The sequence below is a fragment of the Lissotriton helveticus genome, chromosome 4_1 (genome assembly GCF_964261635.1).
Source record: "Lissotriton helveticus chromosome 4_1, aLisHel1.1, whole genome shotgun sequence".
Classification (NCBI taxonomy): Eukaryota; Metazoa; Chordata; class Amphibia; order Caudata; family Salamandridae; genus Lissotriton; species Lissotriton helveticus.
This window is the reverse complement of record NC_136063.1, coordinates 1971186700-1971198848: the sequence shown is the minus strand read 5'-3', so window position 1 is coordinate 1971198848 and position 12149 is coordinate 1971186700.

Genomic DNA, 12149 nt, shown 5'->3' with positions numbered 1-12149 from the left:
GCTTTAAAACCGGAAAACTACCGCCCCATTTCATTGCTTCCCTGGCCGGCCAAAGTCATGGAGGCACACGTCAACCTGGCCCTCTCTGAGCATATGACCCGGGCCAATGTCCTCGACCCCACGCAGAATGGGTTCCCTGCTGGTCACAGCACGGAGACTGCCCTTCTGGCTATGGTAGAACATCTGCGGATTGTGTTGGATGCAGGTCAAATGGCAGCGCTTATTTTACTAGACCTTAGCGCTGCCTTTGACACGGTGTCCCAGCGCATCCTTCTGCACCGCCTGGAGGGCATTGGCATCTGTGGCTCTGCTCTGCAGTGGTTCCGCTCCTTCCTCAGCGATCGCTCCTTCTGCGTTGCCACCCCTCCTTTTCAGTCCAAATACCACCAGTTGGACCTGGGGGTCCCTCAGGGCTCCTCGCTGAGTCCCACGCTTTTCAACCTGTACGTGCAGCCGCTGGCTGATGTCGCCAGGCAGTGGGGCCTAACCATGGTCTCTTACGCCGACGACACGCAGCTAGCGGTTACGATCAGCGGGGATGTCGAGCAGGATGCCCCCAGGTTCCGAAATGGGCTGAGAGAGGTGGCCAGCTGGATGAATAACAACTGTCTCCAGCTGAACGCGAAGAAAACTGAGGTGATGATCATTGGGAGAGGAGCGGATCGCTGGGGGGACAGCTGGTGGCCTCGTGAGTTAGGGCCGGCCCCTACACCAGTGATGGAACTCAGAAACCTGGCAGTGTGGTTAGATCACACCCTCTGCTTTACGACCCATACTAAGAGAGTGGCGGCATGCTGTTTTGGCGGCATGCTGTTTTGGTGTCCTGCGTGGATTAAGGCCGGTGCTCAAATTTTTTGATGCTCCGACAAGACAGCTGGTCATTCAAGCGACGATTATCTCCCGGCTGGACTATGCCAGCTCGCTCCTACTGGGAGCAAATCAATCGAAGATCGTTCGCTTACAACGCGTACAGAACGCGGCTGCGAGAGCAGTGGTGGGTCTGCCAAGGTTCTGTCCCACTTCTAATACTTTGCGGTCCCTACACTGGCTACCGATAAAAAGTCGAATTCATTTCAAGGCTCTTAGCCTTGTTTTTAAAATTTTAAAAGGGTCGGCACCTGAGATGCTTAATATTCTCGTATCTGCTTATGTCCCGACCCGCTCCCTTAGATCTCTCGGGCAATCCCTTGTGGTTGTCCCGCGTTTCAGGCTTAGCCGGATGGGCGGTCGTTCTTTTCGTGTGAGAGCTGTGACCCTCTGGAATGCTCTCCCTCTAGAAATCCGCCTGTTAGAGGACTTATTAGTATTTTGTAGGGCCCTGAAAACTCATCTGTTTTAAATTCCCCTTTTATTCACTTTCCTGTTCTTTTAGCGTTGTGTTATGTCCACTATTCCCTGCGCCAGGACACTCCTTAGCTGGAGCATCTGTGCGCAAAATAAATGATATTAACATAACATAACATAACATCTTTCATTCAACATCCATAAAATAAGGTTTTTTTTAGATCAAAACAGGACTTTACATATTAGAAATGGGACAGTGTCACAGAGATTAATTGGAAATGGACTTCTATTGGAATTCTCAAGGGCATAATATCAAGTGCATTATCGCCGCTTTAGCAGCATTTTGTTGCCGCTAAAGAGGCGATAATTTTAACGGCGTTCTTGATAATATGCCCCTTTGTCTGGCATTTGTACACCTGGTAATTGCTGGGCCTAAAACTCTGGAGAACTCGTCTTTGCCCAGACTAGTGTCACCCCAGGAGATATCAATCCGGGCAATTGTGATAAGGGCCATGAGTGTAGCAGTAATAGTAGTTTTCAATATGCTTCAACCCAGTCATCAGACAATTTCATTTTGATAAGATTTGTTTGCTGCTGTTGTCTCTGTGGGGCTACGTAGGAGGCACAACCTATCCAGCTTTAGCTGGTTATGCCTATGGGCTCAAAGGTCACTCATCCGAGGTTGCCTGTGTTCCAGGACGTCAGCCATAAACTCAATCTAGAAGGCCTCGGACGGGGCCGCACAACCACTGAATTGTTTTATTTGATTTATTTATTTGATCGCCCCCCCTCCCACCCCCCCTCCAGAATCTGTAAAAGAGCTGCTAGAATGGAATGGCGAATCTAAGAATTCACAGCGGTTTATAAGTGCTGGCTCCGGTGTCTCCATCCATCAGATTGCTGTATTCATTCGCTCGTCTTTCATTCTTCCGTGCATGGCAGCGCTCTCCCACTCATCAAAGTGATCTGACTGAACAGTTTCACTTTCCGTCATGTGCAATCACATCAGATTAAGACGAATAACAGTTTTGTAACATTCTTGTTACCCTATTATGTCTCTTATGTTGATGCAGATATTTAGCGGCCTACGTTTTCGGCGGATATGCAGTATCCCAGTAGTATATTTCACATCTGATACTGCGCTCTCTGTGGCATGCAGTGGGACGCGTCACGTCCAGACCACAGGTCCCGTTGAAGGGTTATCGTTTAGATGTGTGTATGAAAGCGTGAACGAGAGAGACCTTTCAAAGTGACACTAGGAAACAGAGCAATGCACCATTCTTTCATAGCCTAATTCCCTAAAATTACAGTGCTATATGTTGCTCGAATATGAATTAACCTTGGAAAAAAACAAAGCCAAGAGTCGGTTGACAAAACAAGAACAATTGGCTTAATCAAACACTACGGGCGGGAGTGCACTATACAGAAGAAACAGGTCTGAGGACTGACTCGAAGTACGATCTTTTTTAATGTCTTTTTATCCACTTCGTAAAACCATCATAAAATAATTCATAGATCCTGTTTCGGGAGCGGAATGTCGGCCTAGAGTAAGCCCATACATTATTCCCACGTGAAGAGAGAGGCAGGTGGGTCTCGACCTTGTTTGGTGACAGTGAGAGCCAGTGGGTAACAATCAAGGGCCGTATTACGCATGACTGCACCGGCGCTAGTTTTGATGATTGCCAGAGTAAGCGCCCAATCGCATTACAGAGGATCGGTTTATAATGTGCAGTGATGTTGGTGCAGACTGAGCTCTGTGTTTTTGCGTTTGCGTCTGAGCGCATATTGTATTAGCTCACAGACGCAAATGCACATACACAGAAGCATACTCTGGCGCACATCGACAACTAGCGCCGGTGCAGTCATGGGTAATACGGCCACAAATGTCCAGCATGGGAAGCGCGTGATCACTGCGTGTGTAGTGTGTGCTGAGTCCTGATTGGCTGAGTGTTCCTAATTTCATGTGGCATCTAACTGTATGGTGTTTTGAGAACGCGTGTCCCTCCGGGCCATTTGTTTTTTATTGAGGCCAATCTCTTTGGACCATTGTGGTGTTGCTGCCTCTCTGTGGGATTAATCTGTGATTTTCTTGTTCGTGCATTTGTCCTGCTGGTTAATGCCATCCGACCTGTGATCTGTCAAACAATAGCCTCAGGCCTAGTGCACAAGGCCTGTCTGACCACTTATTTCTGACTCAAGGTTGATAGGCCATATCAGGGGATTTTGACAACGGTGATTCAATTTCGTTTTTGCATATGCTGGTATCATTGTGTACCTTGACATCAATATTAACATAAACATTTCTTTGTAAAATCACATTTGTATAAAAGATGAGTAATTGATTCAGGTTTTGAATCCTACAAAGTCCAATCCTACCTAGACCCACAATGACAGTAAAATTATCCATTTAAGAGCAGTAAATTGTTCAGGTTTTTTTTTTCTTTTCGACTTGCAAAGAAAATGTCAGCTTAAAAGCTACTCACTGTCACACAATGCTTTATGGTTAAAATCTCCTATACTTGTAAGCATCAATAGCTGGAAAGAACTTGCCTAGGAAAACATTGCTAAGTGCAATCATGAAAGCAAAACATGTTAAATGTCTTTGCGCTTTGTTAGTAGCTTTAAATTTAGAAAGCACGTAACAGTGTAATCTTGATAAAAAAAAAATGTATTTGTTCACGTTGCACAACATGGCGATTATGTGTTCAATGGATTGACCTGACCCAAGGTTGTTACAGGCATACTTTTTCTTTTTGGACTCTAAATAGTCAATACCACCTTAAATTACATTTTATCTCAGTAATTTTGAAAGTACTTTATAATTATTACAGTCTTGAAAAAATAAGTTGCTGCAGTATGAGCAACATTTAGAATAATGCTCATAATAGTAAGACTAGCTACTAAGAAGAGAAAAATATGGAAGTGCGATAATCTTGACACCTGCCCTCTGTCATTTTTGAGAGGACACATTCAAGGCATCATTTACAAGCCCCTGTCACCACCGAAACTTCACTTTTATTATTGACGTTCCGGTGGTGCACAGTGCCGTCCCATATCTACAAGGCCACTTAAAGCAACCCTGTGTGGATTTTCATGGCCTTGTAGATATGGGTCGAGGTAAAATAGCGCAAGTTGCTGTGTTGCCTCACTCTGCAATGGGGAGGCCTGCCATGGGCGTTATTTAGAATATGCCACAGTGCAGATTGAGACATGTGCCCTCTATGTAGTACAGTCGCTCATCTAATTCCAACCTCGACCTAGTACAGCATGCTTGCCTTGTCCACAAACTTCTTTTTAAACAGTCTGCGCTGCAAAGACTTATAACTACAATGACACTTGAATAACCAAACCGTAGTCCGGTTCTTATGGATAGATTCTAACATTCCTTTGCCCCAAAACCAGGAAATATTCCGTAGCATGCCATTCAATCATACAAATTTACTGAGTTGGTAACAGTTATATTGGAGCGCACAGCGTGTATAAGTAAACGTAAATGCAAATAAAGTATAATTGGTGCTCAAAGTGGAAAAAGTAGGTTACCACTACTTAATTCAGCGTCAAATGACTAAACATTAACAGTTATCCACCAAGCACTCTTCTTGAGTTCGAGTAACACAGAATCAATGTTCATATATCTTTAATTTCATCTGTTCATCAGATTCGTCATCAGATTTCTTCATCCAATGTATAACAGTATAACAGCCCACTACTAGAAATGTTACTAGTCCCAGGGTCACTGTCACTCGCTGATGGAGTGCCGCTCTTTTGTTTGTCAGTCGTGGGTTTAGTAATCAAATAGTCAAATTTCCTTGCAAAGGTATAAACTCGACCTGACCGATAGTCTTTTTCGTCGCGTTTAATCTTTCTTGCCTTCCTTTGCTTGATATCATTTTGTAATTCATTTAGTTTATCATCCAAAACATTATAGTTCTTAATGGTTGCTTTGAGCACCAATTATACTTTATTTGCATTTACGTTTACTTATACACGCTGTGCGCTCCAATATAACTGTTACCAACTCAGTAAATTTGTTTGCATTTGGTTAGGGAGCAGCCGCATAAGTTTAAGATGAATAGAGACAAGGAGGCAGAGCAACTTTTTGAAAAACTAGTGGCAGGTGGCACAATTGGAGCTGCCATGGGACCACCTAAAAGACTAAAAAAGAAGGCCTTAGAGCTAAGTTTGTTAAGCTTGAATCCCTGAAACGTACAGAGTTGAACAAATGGTGGGATGCCGCTACTTTGAAGCAATACATTAAACTCAATAGAATTCCACGTGGTCTTAGATCCCAGATCATACCTACCTACGAAGATCTAGAACCTGATCTTTATATAACATGGGAGAAGGAACTAAACACAAGTTCAAAAAATTTAATTAATATTCTAATAGAAAATGCAGAGAGAAAAATAGCAAAATTATTGGTAGAAATACAAAAAGTGGAAGATGAAATTAAAGAAATGAACCTTCCCGAAGCAACCATTAAGAACTATAATGTTTTGGATGATAAACTAAATGAATTACAAAATGATATCAAGCAAAGGAAGGCAAGAAAGATTAAACGCGACGAAAAAGACTATCGGTCAGGTCGAGTTTATACCTTTGCAAGGAAATTTGACTATTTGATTACTAAACCCACGACTGACAAACAAAAGAGCGGCACTCCATCAGCGAGTGACAGTGACCCTGGGACTAGTAACATTTCTAGTAGTGGGCTGTTATACTGTTATACATTGGATGAAGAAATCTGATGACGAATCTGATGAACAGATGAAATTAAAGATATATGAACATTGATTCTGTGTTACTCGAACTCAAGAAGAGTGCTTGGTGGATAACTGTTAATGTTTAGTCATTTGACGCTGAATTAAGTAGTGGTAACCTACTTTTTCCACTTTGAGCACCAATTATACTTTATTTGCATTTACGTTTACTTATACACGCTGTGCGCTCCAATATAACTGTTACCAACTCAGTAAATTTGTTTGCATTTGGTTAGGGAGCAGCCGCATAAGTTTAAGATGAATAGAGACAAGGAGGCAGAGCAACTTTTTGAAAAACTAGTGGCAGGTGGCACAATTGGAGCTGCCATGGGACCACCTAAAGAGACTAAAAAAGAAGGCCTTAGAGCTAAGTTTGTTAAGCTTGAATCCCTGAAACGTACAGAGTTGAACAAATGGTGGGATGCCGCTACTTTGAAGCAATACATTAAACTCAATAGAATTCCACGTGGTCTTAGATCCCAGATCATACCTACCTACGAAGATCTAGAACCTGATCTTTATATAACATGGGAGAAGGAACTAAACACAAGTTCAAAAAATTTAATTAATATTCTAATAGAAAATGCAGAGAGAAAAATAGCAAAATTATTGGTAGAAATACAAAAAGTGGAAGATGAAATTAAAGAAATGAACCTTCCCGAAGCAACCATTAAGAACTATAATGTTTTGGATGATAAACTAAATGAATTACAAAATGATATCAAGCAAAGGAAGGCAAGAAAGATTAAACGCGACGAAAAAGACTATCGGTCAGGTCGAGTTTATACCTTTGCAAGGAAATTTGACTATTTGATTACTAAACCCACGACTGACAAACAAAAGAGCGGCACTCCATCAGCGAGTGACAGTGACCCTGGGACTAGTAACATTTCTAGTAGTGGGCTGTTATACTGTTATACATTGGATGAAGAAATCTGATGACGAATCTGATGAACAGATGAAATTAAAGATATATGAACATTGATTCTGTGTTACTCGAACTCAAGAAGAGTGCTTGGTGGATAACTGTTAATGTTTAGTCATTTGACGCTGAATTAAGTAGTGGTAACCTACTTTTTCCACTTTGAGCACCAATTATACTTTATTTGCATTTACGTTTACTTATACACGCTGTGCGCTCCAATATAACTGTTACCAACTCAGTAAATTTGTTTGCATTTGGTTAGGGAGCAGCCGCATAAGTTTAAGATGAATAGAGACAAGGAGGCAGAGCAACTTTTTGAAAAACTAGTGGCAGGTGGCACAATTGGAGCTGCCATGGGACCACCTAAAGAGACTAAAAAAGAAGGCCTTAGAGCTAAGTTTGTTAAGCTTGAATCCCTGAAACGTACAGAGTTGAACAAATGGTGGGATGCCGCTACTTTGAAGCAATACATTAAACTCAATAGAATTCCACGTGGTCTTAGATCCCAGATCATACCTACCTACGAAGATCTAGAACCTGATCTTTATATAACATGGGAGAAGGAACTAAACACAAGTTCAAAAAATTTAATTAATATTCTAATACAAAATGCAGAGAGAAAAATAGCAAAATTATTGGTAGAAATACAAAAAGTGGAAGATGAAATTAAAGAAATGAACCTTCCCGAAGCAACCATTAAGAACTATAATGTTTTGGATGATAAACTAAATGAATTACAAAATGATATCAAGCAAAGGAAGGCAAGAAAGATTAAACGCGACGAAAAAGACTATCGGTTAGGTCGAGTTTATACCTTTGCAAGGAAATTTGACTATTTGATTACTAAACCCACGACTGACAAACAAAAGAGCGGCACTCCATCAGCGAGTGACAGTGACCCTGGGACTAGTAACATTTCTAGTAGTGGGCTGTTATACTGTTATACATTGGATGAAGAAATCTGATGACGAATCTGATGAACAGATGAAATTAAAGATATATGAACATTGATTCTGTGTTACTCGAACTCAAGAAGAGTGCTTGGTGGATAACTGTTAATGTTTAGTCATTTGACGCTGAATTAAGTAGTGGTAACCTACTTTTTCCACTTTGAGCACCGATTATACTTTATTTGCATTTACGTTTACTTATACACGCTGTGCGCTCCAATATAACTGTTACCAACTCAGTAAATTTGTTTGCATTTGGTTAGGGAGCAGCCGCATAAGTTTAAGATGAATAGAGACAAGGAGGCAGAGCAACTTTTTGAAAAACTAGTGGCAGGTGGCACAATTGGAGCTGCCATGGGACCACCTAAAGAGACTAAAAAAGAAGGCCTTAGAGCTAAGTTTGTTAAGCTTGAATCCCTGAAACGTACAGAGTTGAACAAATGGTGGGATGCCGCTACTTTGAAGCAATACATTAAACTCAATAGAATTCCACGTGGTCTTAGATCCCAGATCATACCTACCTACGAAGATCTAGAACCTGATCTTTATATAACATGGGAGAAGGAACTAAACACAAGTTCAAAAAATTTAATTAATATTCTAATAGAAAATGCAGAGAGAAAAATAGCAAAATTATTGGTAGAAATACAAAAAGTGGAAGATGAAATTAAAGAAATGAACCTTCCCGAAGCAACCATTAAGAACTATAATGTTTTGGATGATAAACTAAATGAATTACAAAATGATATCAAGCAAAGGAAGGCAAGAAAGATTAAACGCGACGAAAAAGACTATCGGTCAGGTCGAGTTTATACCTTTGCAAGGAAATTTGACTATTTGATTACTAAACCCACGACTGACAAACAAAAGAGCGGCACTCCATCAGCGAGTGACAGTGACCCTGGGACTAGTAACATTTCTAGTAGTGGGCTGTTATACTGTTATACATTGGATGAAGAAATCTGATGACGAATCTGATGAACAGATGAAATTAAAGATATATGAACATTGATTCTGTGTTACTCGAACTCAAGAAGAGTGCTTGGTGGATAACTGTTAATGTTTAGTCATTTGACGCTGAATTAAGTAGTGGTAACCTACTTTTTCCACTTTGAGCACCAATTATACTTTATTTGCATTTACGTTTACTTATACACGCTGTGCGCTCCAATATAACTGTTACCAACTCAGTAAATTTGTTTGCATTTGGTTAGGGAGCAGCCGCATAAGTTTAAGATGAATAGAGACAAGGAGGCAGAGCAACTTTTTGAAAAACTAGTGGCAGGTGGCACAATTGGAGCTGCCATGGGACCACCTAAAGAGACTAAAAAAGAAGGCCTTAGAGCTAAGTTTGTTAAGCTTGAATCCCTGAAACGTACAGAGTTGAACAAATGGTGGGATGCCGCTACTTTGAAGCAATACATTAAACTCAATAGAATTCCACGTGGTCTTAGATCCCAGATCATACCTACCTACGAAGATCTAGAACCTGATCTTTATATAACATGGGAGAAGGAACTAAACACAAGTTCAAAAAATTTAATTAATATTCTAATAGAAAATGCAGAGAGAAAAATAGCAAAATTATTGGTAGAAATACAAAAAGTGGAAGATGAAATTAAAGAAATGAACCTTCCCGAAGCAACCATTAAGAACTATAATGTTTTGGATGATAAACTAAATGAATTACAAAATGATATCAAGCAAAGGAAGGCAAGAAAGATTAAACGCGACGAAAAAGACTATCGGTCAGGTCGAGTTTATACCTTTGCAAGGAAATTTGACTATTTGATTACTAAACCCACGACTGACAAACAAAAGAGCGGCACTCCATCAGCGAGTGACAGTGACCCTGGGACTAGTAACATTTCTAGTAGTGGGCTGTTATACTGTTATACATTGGATGAAGAAATCTGATGACGAATCTGATGAACAGATGAAATTAAAGATATATGAACATTGATTCTGTGTTACTCGAACTCAAGAAGAGTGCTTGGTGGATAACTGTTAATGTTTAGTCATTTGACGCTGAATTAAGTAGTGGTAACCTACTTTTTCCACTTTGAGCACCAATTATACTTTATTTGCATTTACGTTTACTTATACACGCTGTGCGCTCCAATATAACTGTTACCAACTCAGTAAATTTGTTTGCATTTGGTTAGGGAGCAGCCGCATAAGTTTAAGATGAATAGAGACAAGGAGGCAGAGCAACTTTTTGAAAAACTAGTGGCAGGTGGCACAATTGGAGCTGCCATGGGACCACCTAAAGAGACTAAAAAAGAAGGCCTTAGAGCTAAGTTTGTTAAGCTTGAATCCCTGAAACGTACAGAGTTGAACAAATGGTGGGATGCCGCTACTTTGAAGCAATACATTAAACTCAATAGAATTCCACGTGGTCTTAGATCCCAGATCATACCTACCTACGAAGATCTAGAACCTGATCTTTATATAACATGGGAGAAGGAACTAAACACAAGTTCAAAAAATTTTATTAATATTCTAATAGAAAATGCAGAGAGAAAAATAGCAAAATTATTGGTAGAAATACAAAAAGTGGAAGATGAAATTAAAGAAATGAACCTTCCCGAAGCAACCATTAAGAACTATAATGTTTTGGATGATAAACTAAATGAATTACAAAATGATATCAAGCAAAGGAAGGCAAGAAAGATTAAACGCGACGAAAAAGACTATCGGTCAGGTCGAGTTTATACCTTTGCAAGGAAATTTGACTATTTGATTACTAAACCCACGACTGACAAACAAAAGAGCGGCACTCCATCAGCGAGTGACAGTGACCCTGGGACTAGTAACATTTCTAGTAGTGGGCTGTTATACTGTTATACATTGGATGAAGAAATCTGATGACGAATCTGATGAACAGATGAAATTAAAGATATATGAACATTGATTCTGTGTTACTCGAACTCAAGAAGAGTGCTTGGTGGATAACTGTTAATGTTTAGTCATTTGACGCTGAATTAAGTAGTGGTAACCTACTTTTTCCACTTTGAGCACCAATTATACTTTATTTGCATTTACGTTTACTTATACACGCTGTGTGCTCCAATATAACTGTTACCAACTCAGTAAATTTGTTTGCATTTGGTTAGGGAGCAGCCGCATAAGTTTAAGATGAATAGAGACAAGGAGGCAGAGCAACTTTTTGAAAAACTAGTGGCAGGTGGCACAATTGGAGCTGCCATGGGACCACCTAAAGAGACTAAAAAAGAAGGCCTTAGAGCTAAGTTTGTTAAGCTTGAATCCCTGAAACGTACAGAGTTGAACAAATGGTGGGATGCCGCTACTTTGAAGCAATACATTAAACTCAATAGAATTCCACGTGGTCTTAGATCCCAGATCATACCTACCTACGAAGATCTAGAACCTGATCTTTATATAACATGGGAGAAGGAACTAAACACAAGTTCAAAAAATTTAATTAATATTCTAATAGAAAATGCAGAGAGAAAAATAGCAAAATTATTGGTAGAAATACAAAAAGTGGAAGATGAAATTAAAGAAATGAACCTTCCCGAAGCAACCATTAAGAACTATAATGTTTTGGATGATAAACTAAATGAATTACAAAATGATATCAAGCAAAGGAAGGCAAGAAAGATTAAACGCGACGAAAAAGACTATCGGTCAGGTCGAGTTTATACCTTTGCAAGGAAATTTGACTATTTGATTACTAAACCCACGACTGACAAACAAAAGAGCGGCACTCCATCAGCGAGTGACAGTGACCCTGGGACTAGTAACATTTCTAGTAGTGGGCTGTTATACTGTTATACATTGGATGAAGAAATCTGATGACGAATCTGATGAACAGATGAAATTAAAGATATATGAACATTGATTCTGTGTTACTCGAACTCAAGAAGAGTGCTTGGTGGATAACTGTTAATGTTTAGTCATTTGACGCTGAATTAAGTAGTGGTAACCTACTTTTTCCACTTTGAGCACCAATTATACTTTATTTGCATTTACGTTTACTTATACACGCTGTGCGCTCCAATATAACTGTTACCAACTCAGTAAATTTGTTTGCATTTGGTTAGGGAGCAGCCGCATAAGTTTAAGATGAATAGAGACAAGGAGGCAGAGCAACTTTTTGAAAAACTAGTGGCAGGTGGCACAATTGGAGCTGCCATGGGACCACCTAAAGAGACTAAAAAAGAAGGCCTTAGAGCTAAGTTTGTTAAGCTTGAATCCCTGAAACGT